Source organism: Peromyscus maniculatus, chromosome 4 (genome assembly GCF_049852395.1).
Source record: "Peromyscus maniculatus bairdii isolate BWxNUB_F1_BW_parent chromosome 4, HU_Pman_BW_mat_3.1, whole genome shotgun sequence".
NCBI lineage: Eukaryota > Metazoa > Chordata > Mammalia > Rodentia > Cricetidae > Peromyscus > Peromyscus maniculatus.
Window position 1 is genome coordinate 9573682 of NC_134855.1, and position 19777 is coordinate 9593458.

The 19777-nt window shown below is 53.8% G+C and overlaps 1 long non-coding RNA gene across 2 annotated transcripts; it reads right to left on the minus strand.

Moving 5' to 3' along the window:
• Positions 1-4111: 4111 nt before the first annotated feature.
• On the minus strand, positions 4112-13750 carry LOC121828594 (uncharacterized). Of its 2 annotated transcripts, XR_013050413.1 has the most exons (3): positions 9421-13750; positions 8991-9092; positions 4112-5040 (listed from the first exon to the last, which is right to left on the minus strand). It is a non-coding gene; the product is annotated as an uncharacterized LOC121828594 (long non-coding RNA). The 2 variants fall into 2 exon arrangements; XR_013050412.1 differs by lacking the exon at positions 4112-5040 and having other exon boundaries at positions 6752-9092.
• Between the last annotated feature and the right edge of the window lie 6027 nt (positions 13751-19777).

Sequence of the window (19777 nt, forward strand, 5' to 3'; positions counted from 1 at the left end):
TCTCTCTCTCTCTCTCTCTCTCTCTCTCTCTCTCTCTCTCTCTCTCTCTCTCTCTCTCTCCAGTCAGCTGCCAGCACATACACACAAATGAAGTGAATAAATGTTTCTTTTTAAAGAGGATCCGTGAGTTTAAGGCAGGTCCAGTTATCTACAGTGAAGCTCCCAGAACAAGAGGGGAAGAAGAAAAGAAACAAAGTCTCAATGACCCATGGGATCAAGATGGCCCCAGACCTGCAATCAGAGCCTCGGAGGAACAAAGAGAGAACCAGGACGAAAAACAGTGTCTAAAGGAATATTGGCAGAAAATAGTACAAATTTAACTGAAAAAAAAAAAAAAAAAAAAAGTCATTGGTGAGGAAGTTCAGTGAACCCTGAAGGTTGAGTTCAAAGAAAATCCCATTAGGTACACAGTGGCCAGATGCCAAGGAGGAAAGAGAGGGTTTGGGTGTGTGTGGGTGGAGCTCAGATGCAAGCCACTGGCCTAGGACACAAAAGGTTCTGAGCTCAATTCTCTCCTTTTAAAAATCTTTTTTTTTTGGGGGGGGGGGGTTTGAGACAGGGTCTCTCTACATAGCCCTGGCTGTCCTGTTAAAAACATGTTTTAAGGGCTTTAGAGATGTCTCAGTGGTTAAGAGCAATGGCTGCCTCTCATCAAAAAAATATTTAAGCTAGGTGGTGGTGCCACACGCCTTTATTCCTAGCACTTAGAAGGCAGAGACAGGCAGATCTCTGAGTTCGAGGCCAGCCTGGTCTCCAGAGTGAGTTCCAGGATAGTCAGGGCTACACAGAGAAACCCTGTCTTGAAAAACCAGAAGAAGGAGGAGAAGGAGGAAGAAGAGGAGGAAGAGGAGGAGAAGGAGGACAGAAAAGGAGAAAAGGAGGAAGAAAAAAATGAAAGGAAGGAAGAAGGGAGGAGGGAAGAAAGGGAAAACTACAAGGACTGGGGACGAATCGAAAAGATAATCAGGTGGGTGTGGTGACACATGCCTCTGATCCCAGGCAGAGTCAGCTGGATTGCGGTGAATTCAAGACCAACCTGGTGTACATAGTGAGTTTAGGTGTTCAGGCCAGCCAGGGCTACACAGTGAAACCATGTGTATACTTACAATCAATGACAGGAAAAAATAGACTGCAGACTTCACATGGAAGCAATGAGAGCCAGAAGACCATGGAAGAGCATCTCCAGGCACTGGAGGAAAGCGGCTGTCAATGTGGTGTGTCCACGAAAATATCTTTCAGAATGGAGAAATAAGCCCGTGGAAATGGCTCAGCAGATCAGGGCTGATGACTTGAGACTAATCCCGGGGACCTGCATGGTGGAAGGCGAGTCTGAGCTCCACACAAGCACCGGGGCACATATGTACCACCACATACAATAGCAGCAGCAGTGTTATCAGTAATAATACAACAAAAAGTATTCAGGTCTTTGCAGAAGTAACAATGCACTTTGAGATATATAATAACACAAGTGTGGGGCTGGAGGGATGGCTCAGTGGTTAGGAGCACGGGCTGCTCTTCCAGAGGACCTGAGGTCAATTCCCAGCAACCACATGGTGGCTCACAACCATCTATAGTGGGATCTGATGCCCTCTTCTGGCCTGAAGACATACATGCAGACAGAGCACGTATACCTAAAAAAACACATAAATAAATTAAAACTAAAGCAGAAACCAAGAAAACCACAATGTGTGGCCTCTGTACCAGGCAGGAGGTTGTGGCATTATACTTTTGTAAGACTCCTACAAGGTCATGATGTCACTGAGCGCTGGAGGTAAGCTGTGCTACACTAAGAAGCATTAAAGATGGGTTGGATATGGCTCAGCAGTTAAGAGCATTGACTGTGGGCTGGAGAGATGGCTTGGAGGTTAAAAAGCATGGGCTGCTCTTCCAGAGGTCCTGAGTTCAATTCCCAGCAACCACATGGTGGCTCACAACCAACTGTAATGGGATCTGGTGCCCTCTTCTGGCCTGTCTTCTGGCCTGCGAGCATACATGCAGACAGAACATTGTATACATAATAAATAAATTTATATAAAAAGAAAGAAAACTTTATACTTAAAGAAATAATAAAATAAATAGAAAAATAAAAAATAAAATAAAAAAACCAGCATTGACTGTTCTTGCAGAAGACAGGGTTCAGTTCCCAGCACCCACATGGTGGCTCACAACCATCCATCACTCCAGTTCCAGGCGATCCAATGCCCTCTTCTTACATCTGAGAGCATCAGGCACACAGTGCACAGACACACACGCAGGCCGAATACCCATAACACATAAAATAAATAAACCGAAATCTGTTCCTTCTTTTTTTTCTTTTCTTGTGTTTTTTTAAGAAAGGAAACATAATAGAGCTGTTATTAATGTTGGAAACAGTGCGCCCCCTCTGGCCTGTCGTGACAGTGGGTGATAGTGGCTCCTTTAGAGGGCAGGACACGCTGTATGGAAGTGAGATCCCAGGGGCTGTTCTTGAAGCGAACAGTGGGACCTCAGATTCTCCACTCTCTCTTTCTCTCTCTGTTCCGGGGAAGCCACACCTCCTGCTCTTGTACAGGGCCAAGTGTCTCATACCTTTCCTCTTCTCGGCTGATTCCTTCAGTTACTTTGTTACAGTCACAGGAACTGAACAGAGCAAGCTATAAAGAGGAGCAGAGTGACATTTGAGAAGACGGATTAAGTGGGGCATGAAGGCACATCCTACTTAGAGTAGCTGGGAGAGGCTGAGCAGAAGGACCTCACACTTACAGCCTGCTTGAGCTACCTCAGAAAAGCCCTGTCTCAAAATAGAAAGAAAAGACTAGGTCTAGGGGTACCCCTCAGTGGTAGGGGCTTGCTTAGCATGCCTGAGGATCTGGGTTCAACCTCGAGTGTGTGTGTGGCCGGGGGAGAACCGGGGACAGTGAGACAGTAGATAACAAGGTGGTGGGCTCAGACCACCCCATAATAATAAATACACTACACTATACGTAAATGGACCAGTCACTCCACCTAAAGGCAGAGTCATCAGAACACATCCAGAGGGAGCCATGTCAGAGCTTTTGGTCTGTAACTGGGAGAGTTAAACAAGATTGAATCCAAGCCCCAGCCCAAATCCTGGTCCACACTAGATGTTTTCCAAAGGAACACTCTCAGCCCACTCTCACATGAGTATTGTTTTCCTTGATGCCTGTTGAACGCAATGTCCAGCCCAGAACTTAGCACTCAACCTATCATCTTTGTTAGCATCAATGGCCGCCTGTGCCCAGTAGCTGTGTGGGGGCCAGATGTCCACTTTTCTGAAGTAGGAAATGACCTGTTCCAGATCAAGGAGCAGGGCATGCCCGATGCACATACAGATAGCCTGGCAAAGCTGAGTTGCTGCTGACATCTTCCGAGGCAGCTGTGGCAGGTGTGGTACCTCCTGCTGCTCTGATTCTGCTGCCCACCCAGGTAAGCTGCTGCCTGGATTCTATGGCTCCAAGTTGCAAGTTACATCTCTTCCCCTGGGGACACTCATGCTCTCGGGCCTGCAAGGTCAGTCCTTTCTCAGCCCAGGAGTCTAGCTACCTAGACCAAGCAGAGTGCTTCGACTCTGGGTGGCAGTTTGTGGGTGAGGAGGCAGTGTTCTCCAGGGCCTGGGCAGAAAAGAGCTTGTATTTAGTTCATCCCTGGGTAGGCCAAGATATAAAATTACCCTGTGAGCAAGAAAGGGAGTCATAGGACCCTGAGCTGACCTCCCACTTCCTCCTATGATGGGACACAGGACATCATGTCAGGGATTGCTGCCCCATCCTGGCGCAGCATCACTGGACTTCCCGGTCCAGATCTCTCAGCAATAAACTCAACCATGAATGATGGAGTCGAAGGTGAACCATTACAGCAGTCCAAACTTAGACACCCCGGCGCATCAGGGATCTAACACCTTTTGTGTGTTTACTGACAATTGGGATATTCTATTGTAAAACAATCTTTCATTTCCAAGTCTTTCTCCACACATTTTTCTCTTGGATTGTAAGCCATTTTCTTCTTCTTCTTCTTCTTCTTCTTCTTCTTCTTCTTCTTCTTCTTCTTCTTCTTCTTCTTCTTCTTCTTCCTCTTCCTCTTCCTCTTCCTCTTCCTCCTCCTCCTCCTCCTCCTCCTCCTCCTCCTCCTCCTCCTCCTTCTCCTTCTCCTGTGTGTGTGTGTAGGCCACAGGAACTTAAGTGGCATCCTCAGGAACTCTGCTTATCTTCTTTGGGGCAGAGTCTCTCATTAGCTTAGACCTCACGGATCGGCCGAGACTGGCTGCGGGTGAGAGCTCAGGATCTGCGGGTCTGCCTCTCCAGCACTGTGAGTACAAGCCTGCACTACAAAGCTGGCTTTTTTACATGGCTCCTTGTCCTAGTTTGCTTTCTGTTCCTGTGATAAACACTGTCCTGGCTAGTTTTCCCATAACTTGACTCTATGTTAGCTAGAGTCATCTGAGAGGAGGAGCCTCAGCTGAGAAAATGCCTCCCTAAGATCGGCTCTGGGCCGGGAAGCCTGTGGGGCATTTGCTTAATCAGTGACTGATGGGGGAGGGCCCAGACTGTTGTAGATGGTGTAACCCCTGGGCTGATGGTCCTGGGTGCTAAGAAATCAGGCTGAGCAAGCCAGCAAGCAGCGCCCCTCCATGCCTCTGCAGCAGCTCCTGCCTCCAGACTCCCACCTGATTTGAATCCCTGCCCTGACTTCCCTCAATGGACTGATTCAGGGTAGGTTCCCCAAATAAACCCTGTCCTCTATACATTGCTTTTGGTCCTGATGTTTCATCACAATAATAGTAGCCCTGACTAAGACAAACACACCATCATCAAAAGCATGTTGGGGAGGAAAGGGTTTATTCTGTCTTATAGTTTATAGTTCATCATGCAGAGAAGTCGGGGCAGGAACTGAAGCAGGAACCTGGAGCCAGGGACTGGAACAGAGATCACAAGGCTGTCTGTCTCTGCCATCCCAGTCTGGTGCTGGATTCCTGGAGGGTCCTGGAGAGCTGCTGGTTTTCAGTCTCCATCGGAATCCTGAAGATGCTGGATTTGATATCAGCTGAAGGAATGGAATACGTGAACTTGCCATGAAGAGTGAACACAAACAGGCAAGAAGCAGTTTCCTCTTCCATGTCCTTTCCTGTGACTGCCACCAGAAGGTGTGGCCTAGATTTAGGGTAGGTCTTCCTGCTTTAAATAGTCAGATTAAGAAAATCCCTCTCCGGGCTGGAGAGACCCAGGTTCAATTTTTCAGCGCCCATGTGGCAGCTCATGACTGTCTATAACTCCAGTTCCAGGGGACCTGACACCTTCACATCAATGCACATAAAATAAGGTTAAATAAATTATTTTTTTAAAAAAAGGAAGGAAGGAAGGAACAAACAAACGAAGGAAGGAACGAAGGAAGGAAGAAAGGAAGGAAATTCCTCTCAGGAGCACCCAACAGTTGGGTTAGTCAATTCCACCTGTGGTCAAGCTGACAGCGAAGATTTAGCATCACAGTGTTCAGCAGCAGATTGTCAAGAGGCCCCAGCGCTGGCCACAGACAACTCATCCAGCAGAGCTTTGCTATCTTTCTTTGCACAATCCCAGCCACATTTTAAAAGATTTTTAAAAAATGATGTGTACATAGGTGTCAGTATGTAGGTATATGTACCATTGGAGGCCATGCACATGAGTGCAGGTACCATTGGAGGCCAGAAGAGGGCGTTTGATCCCCTAGAGCAGGAGTCAGAGTTCTGAGCCACCCGACCTGCATGCTGGAACTGAACTCAGGTCCTCCACAAGAAGCCAGTGCTCTTAACCACTGAGCAATCTCTCAGCCACATTTTAAAATCCGTGACTAGAATTCTTTAGTCCCACTTTAAACCCACGCTGCAAGTTAACCACAGTGCACATTCTGTGAAGAGAACAGCTGTTTTTTCTCCTCACCCCTGCACCATGCCTACTTCAGCATGTAAGTTCAGGGGAGTGCGCCATGAAAGTTTGTTGAATGACTTACTGACTTCAGCTTATATAAACCCTCACTGTGTTGATTGGAAGATAGAGGAGAAGGTCAGAAGTGGGCTGGACTTCAGGGTTTGTTTTCTTTGAGGAATGATCTCTTTATGCAGTCCTGGCTGGCCCGGGACACACTGAATAGACCAGGCTGCCTTCAAAGTCACAGAGATCCGCCTGCCCCTGCCTCTTGAAGGTTGGGATTAAAAGCATGTGTCACCACACCTGGCTTTTCCAGGGATCTTAGGCCAAGCCTGCAGGTGACATGAAGGGAAACCGCTGGCTGGCAGCATGCACCATGACTCCAGGCAGAATTCAGCTTCATTTTTTTGTGCTTCCAACCAGAGCCTGGGAACCAAGTAGGAGCCGGCCTAGGGCGGTGAAAAGCCACGGGAAGCGACTTGACTAGGTGTAGACCCAGGATTCCTGCCCTTAATCCTGCTCTCCTGGACTTGGGGTCCCTTGGGTGGGACAGCTCCAGGCAGGAGATGACAAAAGCCCATACTGGACCCCTGTCTGTGGGAAGCTGGGGGCGACAGGCACACTGGGACAAAGACAGGGAATCGGTGACACAGGAGGCTAGGTCCACAGCTGGAGAGAACGCTGCTGTCTCTGACCTGGGTGGGAGGACCTGCTGACAGAGAGCTCCCTCCTTCCTTACTGCAGGGCAGAGAAGGGCAGGGGCGCAGGGGGGCGCGGCGGGGGGGGGAGCCCAGGCTACCCTGAAACTTATAATCCTCCTGCCTCAGTTATCAGAGCGCTGGGGCCAGGTGTGTGCTTTAGCTGACAGTTTTATTGAGACCATCGGAGACATGTGGGTGGCATCTTGACACCTGGGAGGTAGAGGTGGTGAGTTCAAGGTCATCCTCAGATGCTTAGTGAATTCAACGACAGCTTGGGCTCAAAACACAAAATAAAGAACAAACAATACAGAGAGACTCGAGACGGGCACCAGGGAGCGGGCGCAGACTGCCCATCAACGGCCTTCAGGGCTCTTGTTCTACTCACAGTTGTGTGTGACAAACCTTGTTCTGGGTAATTAATATATATTAATATACACACACATCTATTTGGGAGGAAGGAGCTTGAACCACAGCGTGGGTGTGGAGCAGAGGACAGCTTCGTGAGGCTGACCCTTTCCTTCCATCTGAGCCTCCCGGGAGTCAAACTCAGGTGTCAGGCTTGACCACAAGCATCTTTGCTGGCAGAGCCATCTTGCTGCCCCCAGTTCTGTGCAGTTTTATGCTATTCATCTTAGTCAGGATCTAGAATGTTCCCACCACTCTAAGGATCCCGCTTGTTCTTCTTTAGAACTGCAACACTTCCCTAATAGTCCATCACTCCCTGCCAGCTCGAGGGTCGCTTGGTGACCCTGAACCTGTTCTCCATTTCTACAAACTGTGCTGAGCCCCGCAGACACACTGCTTTTCCAGTCAGTGCTGATGCCTGCCCTTCCCATTTCACAGTGAACAAACTGAGGCCACCCCAATGCCAGGCCAGTACTTTGGGTGGCCAAGGCCAGAGTATGACTTCAAGGAGACAAGGGTGCTGAGTAGGGAGGTGACAGAGGCAGCTGGCATCAGGTACCGCCTGCTCTCCGCCCACTGGGACCTGTCTGGGGTGGGTGGGGTTTCTTCCCTCTATCCTTCCCATCCACAGCCTTGTCTACTTCCTCAGCATCGAAGCAGTGATGGGTGGGGCTGCCTGGAGCCCCGCTGCTTGGTCAGTGAGACGGTCTGTGGCTCCTGCAGAGGCCCTGAAAGGGAGCCCCGGGGTCGCACTGGGTGAGTGGGGGAGGCTCACACCTCGCATCCATGAAGATGCAACGAGGCGACGTGCGAGGAGCAGTCAGCGAAGTGCCAGGCGCAGAGAGGCCCGGCGCGAGCGCGGCTCCATTTGGCAATGAATTATGTATGGCCTGCTGGCTGCGCGGGCTGGCGGGCTGCGGGCTGCTCTCTCCAGCAGGGGCGCGGCTCCCGGGGCTGCGGGCGCTCTTTGTCTCTCCTGAAGGGGCCCAGCCAAGCTTCCCTGGTGGTGGCTAGGCCCCAGGATGCCCATTTCTCAGGCCAGACAACCGAGGGCACCCAGGGGCTCCGAGGCAAACTGCAATGGCGGGCGCTTCTCCCAGCCTTCTGTGTGTGCCCCAAGGTTGACAAAGAACCTTGAACTCATCTGAAATTGTGTGCCCTGGAGGTCCTGGGAAGGCATCCGAGGGAGAGTGAATGATGGGTTAAATAGTCCTCAGATGATGGGGCAGGGTACAGAGGATGTGGGCATCCAAAGCAGAGCTCTGCGTGACCAGTTAGAGGAGCGGGGATCGCACCCGGCCTGTGGCAAAATTTCTCTGTGCCAGGTTGAACGCGGTGGTTAATGTGGCGGGAGGCAGCCCCTTTCGCCCTCCCTCCCTCCCTCCCTTCCCGCCTCATCTCTACCCTCTAGAGGGGATGCTTGAGGATGTTTCTGCCTGTGTTTTGAGCACAGGGGACGCTGGGCCTGGGCTGAAGCTGCAGGAGAGCTGAAGATTGGATGGCAGCCTTCACTATTCACCTTGAGCAAGGTGGAGGGCGCGGGCGGCCTGTGGTCAGGAAGCAGGCCCCAAACCAGAGAGCTCAGCCAGGGATTGGGGGTTGGCGCTCCGGACCCTCCTCCTGGCCTCCGGCTTCCTGTTTGCCCTGCTCCTCTAAGCCTTGTCGGCAGCCATGAAGATCACACCCCACAGGATGGCCCCAGCGTCAGAGACCAGGCATCTTGTCACAATCCACAGATCCTTCCCGTGCAGCAAGCCGTGGCGTGCCCATCTTGATGGTTGTCCTTGCCTTGTTCAAAGACACTCTTGCCACCCTGGGCTCAGCCCCAGCCCCACCCACCTACTGCTTAGCCCCAGGAAGCGGCTGTGGAGGCCCCTCTGCCCACAGCACTCCTTCCTCCCCCGGAAGGAGCCCAGGTCAATTCAGGTCCCTCCAGGGAAGCCTTGGATCTAGGGTCCCTTGTCCCTCACATGATAACACCCACCCCTTGACTGGAGCTCTTCCTCTTGGTGGTCGGTCCCCTCCGGGCTGTGGTCTCATGAGGAAGGAGTGTCACACTGGTCTTCTCAGAGTGGGTTGATGGGATCTGTTAGAGACAACCCAGAGTTGAGAAGACAAGCAATGGCATCCTGTCTGTAAACACACATGGAGACACATTCACACTCACATACACACATACAGACACACACACAGACATACTCACATATACACATATAACATATACACAGAGACACACACGCATACACGTATACAGACACACACATACAAACACATATACACAGACACACACACATACAAACACATACATACAGACACACACATACACACAGACATACACATATACAGACACACATAAGCATACATACACACACACACAGATGCACACACAGACAGACAGACAGACAGACACATACCTTGAAAGAGTGGGCTTGCTAGGCCTTTCTGGCCTGGGGTACCATTACACCCAACACACTGGCTCCTCTGGACATGCAGGGTGGGTGATCCCGGGTATTCTCCATTGTCCTTCAGCACCGGGCATTGGACTCAGCCCCAGGTCTGTCAGACAATTTTAATGTTCCTATCATGCGTTAACTTTAGTTTCGTATATCTCTTTTATGTTTGCATGTAAGTTTTTGTTTTATTTTTGAAGCAGCCTGACCTAGGACTTACTTGTTTTTTGGTTTTGGTTTTGTTTTGAGACAGGGCCTCACTATGTAGCCCTGGTTGGCCTGGACATGCCTACCTCAGCCTCCCAAGCACTGGGATGACAGGTGTGGCCACCATGCCAGGCTTGACTTGTATTTATTATTTACAATGCTGGGGATAAACGCAAGACCTTGTGTGCTCTAGGCAAGCACTCTGCCACTGAGATCGACCTCTAGCCCTTGGTTTCCTAGGCTGGCTTCAAACTCCCAACTCTCTGGCCTGTGCGGTCTGTGCACAGTGAATCATTACTGGGCTTCTGACGCTGGCATCTGGGGCTTCAGATCTTGGCTTCTCTACTTCTGCCTGCCTGTCTTTGAGAGAGCTCCTCTCTGCTCTGCTTCCTGACCTATAAAAAAACGGCATTTGCTAACGAGGGGGTGGGGAGATGGCTCAGTTGGGCCTGCCATGAAAGGATCAAGATCTGAGTTTGATTCCCAACACCCACTTAAAAGCCAGACACAGTGGAATCTCTTACCCCAGGGCTGGGGAGGCACACCAGGCAGATCCCTGGGGCTCGCTGGCTAGCCTAGCTGAATTAGTGAGGCCTGGGTTGAATGAGATGCCCTGGCTCACAACACAAGGCTGGAGGGAAGATACTGGACAGCCACCTCTGGCATCCACAGGCTTGCACACATGCACATGCAAACACCCACATGAGCATATACATACTACCACCACCCCCCACAAGACAAAAAATAAAATAAAAATGAAAAGGTGCTAATCAGAGGTTCGTTTGGATTTCTCTGGCTCCTCTCGTCTCCCAGGGCCTCTCCTAGGGAGTGTTAAGCACATTAAGATGCAACCCGAGTCTGCACAGTGCTCAGAGCAGGGCAAGGCTGAGCGGACCCTGGTTGTTATTGTTACTGTTTCTGGCTCACCCGGAGCGCCTGCCCCAACATCCTCTTGGAGACTCTGGGGAATTTTCCAGAGCTGCAGGGCTGAGCTGGGCACAGATGGATCTCAGAACTCCTGACACTGGTTTCTTGTCCTCATCCCCAGTGTCTTGAACACACCTCTCCATGACTGCTTGCAGCAGTCTGGAAATTCTGTCTTCCTATGCTGACTCTTGTGGGTCTTTGGGTTGGGAAGGCGAGGAAGGACCTGGAAGAGCATTTTAGGATTGAGCCCGGGCATTCCAGGCTCAGCTCAGAACCCTGCCCTGGCCTCCTAAGCAGCCACCTGCCAAGCATGTGTCAAATTCTGGTTCCTGCAGAGGAAGGCCTCTGTGGCACCCGGTGCCCCAACAGGACCTTCTCCCTGAACGTTAGGCAGCAAAATGGAGGAGTGGGGGGACTGTGAACCCTCGGGTAGAAGAAGGAGAGATGTACTCTCAAGGCTGAGTCAGGAGGCAGACAGACTCAGGGGCCTTTGGCATCCACAGAGGGGTAGGGGTGTGGGAACCATCCGAGGGTGCCGGGCAGGGGCTGTGGGCCAGGCCTGGGAGCCTCGGGGAGGCCGGCAGGCACAGAGGAGGCCTCCCACCAGACACTGTCTAGACGCAGCAATTATTGTCAGCTCGGAACACCCAGGCTCTGCCTGTGCAGCTGAAAAGGAGCTTAACAAAGAAAGAGAGAGGAAGAAGAAAGCCCAGCAAAGCCGCTCAGAGCCTGCCTGCCCGCCTGCCGCCCGCCTGCCCGCCCGCCCGCGGCTCTTTCTCTGCCTGGGCTCCCCCCTTTGTGCTCCACAGGCCCTGTTGAGGGGGACTGATCCCCGAAGCTCAGAGATGCCTGGTGGGGACAGAGCAGGAGACGCAACTCTGGGGCCCTGGCCAACTGTTCGGAGCTTGGCTTCTCACAGCGGATGGTGGGGAGTCTGGGTCGCTTCCACCTGAGAGGGCTCTAGCCTGCACCCTTGTCAGACTAGAGGGCCTCGGGCCTGTGACTGACAGCCCGGCCTCCATCCTTCTCTGCTTCCAAGGGTTCAGGAACCATTATTACATCCACACTGCAGATGGAGTTAGGGGTGGGGGGAGGTGGGCTGAGCTCAGAGTCAGCCATGGTGTGGATTCAGGTCTGTCCTTTAGATCAAGGCTTTATGCAGCACACCCCTGAGGAGGAGAGGAGAGGGCAAGACTGTTATTCCACAGGGCAGGCCCATCAGAGCTGGAGGACAGAGAACTCTGGCTCCCTGTATGTGCTAGAACCTTCTCCGTCCTCTGTGTTGCTGTTCCTCAGACCCTCCTCTTTGGCTGGAGGGTAGGGGTGGAGCCTCAAGGTTTCTGTGGCTGTGAACACAGCTCAGAGTCAGCGGATGCTCAGAGGGAGAAACTGAGACCCATAGTCCCAGGGCTTGATTCCAAGTCCTCTGCTCTGCCCTGGAGGGTGCCTGGGACTCCACGCTCTGCTCTCAGCCCAGACTGCAGCCCTAACTCTCTCCCTAGCTTAGGCTCATGGCTGAGGGGGACAGGTCTGTGCTGAACTCTACTCCGTATCTTGCAGGACAGTCCCCAGCCAAGAGTTGGGGGTGGGAAATAACCTAGTGAGGCTGTTCCTCCTCTTTGGGGAGGTGAAGTCCAGGGCAGAGCAGTCCAAGATGGCTGCCGGGGAAGGGTCAGAGGCTGTCAGGACTCCAAAGTGAGGGATAGCTGAGTCCCTCCCAATCCATCTCAAGTGGAGGCATGGCCCTCAGAGCGAGAAACATGCACATCTGCCCTCGAATCACACCCCAGGGCTCTTGACCCATGCCCGATGCCTTCCTGGTCTCCAGGCATGGGCCCCGCCTGGCGTGGCCACACACTGTATGAATACGGCAGCACACACACACTGTCCTTGCCGTGACAGACTCAGAGTCCCCTCCTGGCACTGCGGACCCACCCCGATCAGACTCAGGCCACCAAGATTCTAGCATATTCTGCAATACCACAGCAGTTCCTCCAGCCCTCTCCCTTCTCCCTGGCACGGCCAGCTTCCCCACCACCCCCTCACTAAGCAAACCTGCCCTCCTGCCAGTCTGCTCCTGTGAGCAGTCCTCTCCCTCCTGGGCAGCACCGGCCCCCATTATCACATAGCAGAGCCCAGGAGGCTCCCTGATCCTTCCTTCACCCCAAACCGTCCTGTCCTCTGCACCCAGGGCCCAGAGGTCCCTCCCTGGGGAAGGTTTCCCCCGGCTTTGCCTACTCCAGGCTCCTTGTTCCCCACAACCCCAGGGAGCTTGGAGGGCCTGATCTTTCTGCTCTGTTAGGCCTTAACTGTTAGGCCACTTGGATCTGAGGCCTGGGGACCGGCAGGCCTGCTTTCCCTGGTCCTGCACTAGTGAGTTAGTTATCTCAATAGGTCCTCAGGTACCCTTCTCTAGGAGACTTCTGGCCCCTGCTGAGATCAGACCCCTCCCCAAACCACCTCACCAACCTGCCTAGACCACTGATGCTTCAGTCTGCTGCCTGCTTGGGGGCAGCCAATGCGGTGTTTTTTTTATTACGTGCCCAGCTCAGGCTCCCCTGAAGGAGTGTGAGCCCTGTGGGCCGGCAGGCAATCTCTCTCTGTCTTGTCTGGCACTGTGAACCCTGCTCCCTCCTCTGAGGTGCCTTTTCAGGGAGAGAAGTGACTGGATCCTTCCCGGTGAGTCCCCTCCCTGTCCAAGCACCAAGACATCCCTCCCTCTTTGTCCTCTTTCCCAGAGCTTCCACGCTGACTCCCGGGAGTCACCATGAAGACCAGAACCAGGACAGCGCCACTGTGCCACCCACTGACCTGAAAGCACTCCCGGGAGACTGTGGCTGCCCTGGGCCTGCACCCTCCCTCACGCCCCTGAAAGGCAGGAGGCAGTGACCCCACATCTATTCCTTTCCCAGAATCCTTGCTGGGGCTACCTCAGCCTTCCTCCCTCCCCTGGCCCTCCGAATCCTTTCTCTCCTCCTTGCTCCCCCATCTCTTCTCTCCTCTCTTCTCCTTTTTCCTCTCCTCCTTTCTCTGAGTCCTGCCTGGGCCTCCTTCCTTTCTTCTTCCTGGGTTAAAAATAATCAACTTTCTGGGAAGCGGCAGTTCCCGCTGAGCCGCCCTCCCCACACTCGGGAGCCCCTGAGAATAGCTTTCCGCGGCTCTCCACTGAACCCCTCCCTCCCTCCCTCCCCCCTCCCTCCCTCACTCCGCCCCCTCCCCGCCGGCTGACTAATAAGCCGGGCTGCCGGCTCTGCCAGCTCGCTGCAAGGGCGTTAACCGCTTCGTGCCCGGGCGGCCTGCAGCACGCAGCGTACACTGGAGGGCTGGAGGGCGCCGGGCCACCCGGAGCCCGAGCTCTGGGCCGCTAGTAGACACTCAACTAACTTAGTTCAGCTAAACTGGGTGGCTGGATGAACTCTGTCCTCTAACTACCACTGCAGGCCTGCTGCTGCTGCTGCTGCGGCTAGCTCCCGGCTTAGTAGGAAGGAGGCAGGAAGAAGACTGGTCAGGTTCGGATCCCCAAGGGGATGGTTCCGGGCCATGTGGAGGGTGTGACTGGCCGGGTGACTTCTCAGCCCCAGACTCTGGGAGACACCGGAACAGGAAGAAGTCAAAAAATCAAGAAAAGGCTGCTTATTGCCCTGGGATCCACGTAGGTTCCCCCACTGGGACGGCCTTTGACAATTAAGAAATTGCAGAAAGGGAAACTGAGGCCCAGTGGGTGCGACTCAGGCCAGGATGCTTCTGGACACCTGCAGCAGTGCTTGAAGCTCAGTGGTGAAGGGGGCTGGGGATCTCTGTCCCTCAAGACTGGGAGAAGAATCGGGGTGTCAAGGTCAAAGGTGAAGGGTTGCTAGGGAGAGCAGAACGCCAGGAGGAGCAGCAGCGTCCACTCAGGACCCGCCCACTCCGCGTCCCGGCATTACCTCATCACCAAGCGCGCCCATTGGCTGGTTCTCCTGGAGGCCGGCCCAATGCGGCGGAGCACATTAACCCGTTCCTCCCTGCAAGCTGCGCTCTGCCACCCACCTCCGCTGCCCCCACGCGGCCCGCAGCGCCCGAGAGTTGAGAGGATGGGGAGAAGTGAAGGAGACTCAGGCCTACGTCCGCAATGTCCCATGGGTGCTGCCTAAGTGGGACAACCCTGCTCTGTTCCGGGCTGTGTGACCTTGGGCAGACTGCTGCACCTCGCTGAGCCTTGGCTTGTTTTTCTCAGCTGTTGAAAGAAGTGAATGATGTAACTCGCGCCCTTCCTAATCCCTGCCATGTGCTTGCCAAATGCGGGGCACACGTGGGCTCTGCGTCCCACAGTGCGCCTCAGTGCAAGCGGTACCTTTGGGAAGATGGGGTTTCAGGAGAACTAAAGGCTCAAGGTTACACCCAGGCAGTGTCAGAGCTGGGTTTCTCCTAGGCTTCTGCTCTGCCGGGCAACGGTGCTTTCCACAGGAGAAGCAAAACTATGCCCAGATGGTCAGATCCCAGCAAACCCCCTGTCTCCGGGGATATGATCTGGGACAGAACCCCCCACGGCAGAGGACCCTGGGGCAGTTACAAAGAGGAGGCTGAGAAGGTCTGAGGTATTGCAGGGTCCCCAGTGGGTGGGGCAGGGTCAAGGGTCAGCTACTGACCCAAAAGACTGCTGCTCTGTGGGCGGTGTGGGAGTGGAGGCAGGAGAGTGGGCAGAGGCCCACAGGCCTACCTGAGTGTTTACAAGTTATAAACCAGGCTAGCAAACAGCTAAACCGAATTCCTACCCTCCTCCCTGACAAACCCACGTTCCTTAGGACAGACACAGGCCTCCAAGACTGTGTCTGTATTTCTAGTTCTCATTTTCCTGGCGTCCAGAAGGAAATGCGCAGTGGCTAGCTTCCTCCCAGGCCCCTCAGCTCTGTTTGTCCCAACTCTCATTGTCGTATGCAGGCTGTGCATACCTGAGAGCTGTGTGCACTCCGGAGTGGGTGGGCACTGCCCTCTGGGAGCCCAAAGGCCGCATCCCCCACAGACAGCCGTCTGCTGGTCACTTGAGGCCTGAGAGTGCCACATGGCAATTTAGACAATCCTCAGGTCCCAAGAGCTGGCCAGGGATCTCTGGAGAGGGAGCTCCAGGACCTAGGGTATAGGGCTCCAACCATGCTGCCCCCCCCCCCCCATCACCAGTTTGAAGTGGAGGAGCTTCTGCCAAGTGCCCTGGGCTGCAGCTGCAGCTGGGGTGGTCTTCGCTGGATCCAGGGGCTCCTTTCTTGGAATTTTCTTCTGCCCTTTGCTTCTAGCCACACCCACCCCGGCTAGATCCCAGAAGCCATCGCAGGTTCACCCTCTGACCCTAAGCCACCAGCTTGCCTCTGCCCACTGCCCAAGCCTGTGCCCACCTGCTCCTCTTCTGCCCCCTCCCAGGATTCCTCTCCCACGCGCCAGGCCCACCTGGTAGCCCTCCCTAGATCACCCGGGCAACCTTCCTCTGCAGCAGAGCTGGCTTCTAAGCTGGGTTCCCTGTCACATCATGTCCCACTGATGGCCAGCTCTTCCCGATGCTCCCTTCCATCTCATCTGCTATGGCTCTGAGCTGCAGGCACTGCCCCCCCCCCCCCTGCTCTTTGAGTAGGTAGAACACATTGCATTCCTTTCTGTACTGGGCCTTTGTGTTGCCCACTTGCTCAGCTTGGAGCCATGCTTTCTGCACCATCACCTCCTGGGGTGGGGGCTTTCCATCACCCCCACCCCCACCCCGAGCCCCGCAGAAACCACACAGCAGGAGCTGACGATCTGTGGAGCATCCGGTGGCCAACTTGCTTCACTCCGGCCAGTATGCACCAGGAAGCCGGGATCAGGAGCCAAGCTTGCAGCTGCTCCTCCTCCGGGTCTCAGCAGAATGCTTTGCATCATGGAGGGGTCACTGGGCTTTGCAGGGGATCGCTGGATCACAGCAGACCACTGGACTCCAGGTCCTCCGAGAGAACAGCTAGGATGCACCATGTGCTCTCTGCTCTTCCTCTTGGAAGCCTGCCTTCTGCACCAGCACTGACTCCTCACAGCCCCTTTGTCAAGGGAACTTGTGTTCCCATTCCCTGGGACAAGGACACTAGGCACAGAGGTTCTGTGACACAAGGAGGCAAGCCAGAGACCCAGATCAAAACCAGCTAGTCCGTCTACCTCCTAGCTGCATACAGAGGGGCCAACATCTTGCTGTGGGCAAATGTCTCTACCTCTCTAAACGGAAGTTTTTCTTTGCACAGAGCAGGACTGGCCTGAGGGGTGATCTCTAGAATTCCTCCCAGTACTAACATGGGGGCAGGGACTGTGTCTTGTGACTGTCAACCAGTTCCTCTGATGACCTGACCTGCAGCTGGCACCTGCCTCCAGCCATTCTCCCGGGCTTCTCTATGAAATGCACCCTGCTTGTCTGCCAAGGAGCAGAGGCAGGGCAGCCTGGTAGATAGAACTTGGGTGGCTTCAGTGTGGTCCGAGTGTGAATCTTACCACCTCCTTGAAATAGCAGTGTGGCTTCAAAGGCTCACCGTCCACCAGCCCGTTTCTTCACCTGCTGTGCTTCAGTGAGGTCTGGGTGCTTCCTGGGCTGTAAGGACATCACCAGCACCTGGCTGTCATGTCAGAATGGGGACATGAGGACTTTGGTCCACCTATGTTCTCAGATTATCGGTCAAGTTAGCCACACGGTTATAAAATGTCGTCTCCTTTCAGATGCATTTCCCAAACTCATCAGAGAGGCTGGACCTGAGACCCAGTCAGATGACCAAATTGTCCTATCACGCTATCATAGGACCAACCTGTACTGCCATCACTCCGTCACAGGTGTAGGAACCCCTGGATCTAGAGTTATAGATGTTTATGAGCTGCCCGATGTGGGTGCTGGAACCAAGCTCTGGACCTCTAGAAGAGCAGCAAGTGCTCTTAACCACTGAGCCATCCAACCACTGCCTGCCAAGTTTGCCCTTAGGCGCCCTGTTGCCTGCTAAGGCAAAGGTGTGCCGAACATATTTAGAGATAGGGAGTAGAACTGATAAAGAAAATTCCAGAAGGAACTCTGGGATTCACATGGATCCATACGTAACATGTTTAAGGACTTGTTCGTTTGTTTGTTTGCTTGCTTGCTTGTTGAGACAGGGTTTCTCTGTATAACAGTTCTGGTGTCCTGGAACTCATTTTGTAGACCAGGCTGGCCTTGAACTCACAGAGAACCACAACCACCTGGCAAGGACTTTTATTCCCCACCTTTTTTTTTTTTAATCAGAATCTCATGAAGCCCAGGCTAGCTTTAAACTTGCTGTGCAGTGAAGGATGACCTTGGTCTCCTGCTCCTTCTGCTTCCATGTCCTGAGTGCTGGGATTGCAAACTCAGGTCTCCATGACAGGTTTCGTGCAGCGTTTTGGACCAAACACACGACCTGGTGCACGGTAGACCAGCACTCTACCAATACAGCCCCCGGTCCTCGCCTAGACCGTTCTGAACGAGCGTGGTGGCTCCTGGGCCACCTCCAGCCTCCCTTCCCCTTCGCTCTCACAGCCTTTACCCCCTCGCTGCCTGTCTCTGCTGGACTCTGGATGCGGGGTGCGTGTGTGTGTGTGTGTGTGTGTGTGTGTGTGTGTGTGTGTGTGTGTGTGACTGCTGCCCCATCCTTCCTTCACACCCTCCACGCACAGTTCAGACTCTAGGGAGGGGAGAGGCTGACCTTCCCAAAGTCCAGTGCCCACCCTCCTCGGGTCTTGGTTTCCCCATCTCTACATAGGAAAGGATGTGCCCCACTATGAGTGTTGGTGCTGGGCCCAGGGAACAGGGGCAGTGGGGGTGGGGGGCTCTGCAAGCATGTTAACTGATTACTTCTTTTTCTCCTGTAAGTTCACCCACCTTTTTGGCCACACAAAAGACTTCCTACCAAGACATTGCCGAGTTTTTACAAGGTAACCTTCAGTATTGTCCCATTTTATAGACGAGAAGGTTGAGATCCAAGACAGAGGTGACCTTAGGGCTGTATCCCTGAACTGCTGTAGGGGTCAGAGAAGTGGCTGGGGAAGGGTAAAGGCTGGCCCACAGGAAGGACAGCCCCTGGCTGAATGGAAGATGGGCCTGGGCAGCGATGACTGTGAGGTGGAAGGGGTATAGGCTAGCCTCTGAGCAACACTTGACACTGGGGTCTGGCACTGGACCAGAGCAACCTATGCCAGGGTCCCAGCCCTCAGCGGAGGTCCATGCCACCAGGGGACAAGGCTAGGGGCCATGGGAGGCCTGGCTGACTTGAGGAGGCCCAGTGTCAGAGGCCTGTGGTGTGCAGAATGGGCTGAGAGATGGGGGAGGGGTGAGTCTCAGTCTCTGCCGTGTGGATGGAGTGTGTGTGTGTGTGTGTGTGTGTGTGTGTGTGTGTGTGTGGTGGGGTGGTGCTAACTGGGACACACCCCAAGGGAAGAGCTGAGGAAAGATGGAGTCGGAGGAGTTAACTGGGAAAGCAGGGTGAGGCGAGGAGGGTTCCAGCAGTGAGAACAGCACCCGCACTGTGCAAAGGCCTGGAGGCATGAGGAGGAGTCCTGGGAAGGAGCAGGGAGGACTTGAAAGAGCTCCAGCGGGGGTGGGGTGGGGGTGGGGGTGGGGTGAGCTGCCTACGAGGTCTGTTAGCTTCTACGGTGTGGGCAGCGAGCCCAGGGCTGGTGAGTCCCAGCCGCTGCCCAGGTGAGGGTTTTTGCTGGTTCAGGGAGGGACGCTAGGTGGAGGTGAGGAACTGGAGACCCTGAGGCAGATCCTGACACCGCTCCCCCTCCATCAGGCCCCGAGAGCAACAGCCCAGCTTAGTCTTAGTTTTCCCTCTGTAAGTAGGGTCCCAACACAGCAATGCCAAACAGCCCGCAGAGAGCCAGCAAACTGGCGGGGCTCAGAACTCACTCTCTGTGTGGCGGTCAAGGGCTGCTTTGACTTTGCTAGCAACTCTTCCAGTACCTCTGGTTGGGGGCAGAGGAGGGGGCCGGAGCCCAAGCCAGGATTTGAACCCAGACCTGAAGTCAGTGGTGCCCTCATCCAAAGTCAGGTGGTGGGTCCCTTTCTCATCCCAGCCTCTGTTTACTCAGCTTGCACAATTAGCTCTATAAGTCTGCAGATTTTGGTTTCTTTTTTGTGCCCGCCCCCAATTCCCTATGAAATTCATGACCTCTTCTTTAATTATTATTTTTTAACTTTCTTTTT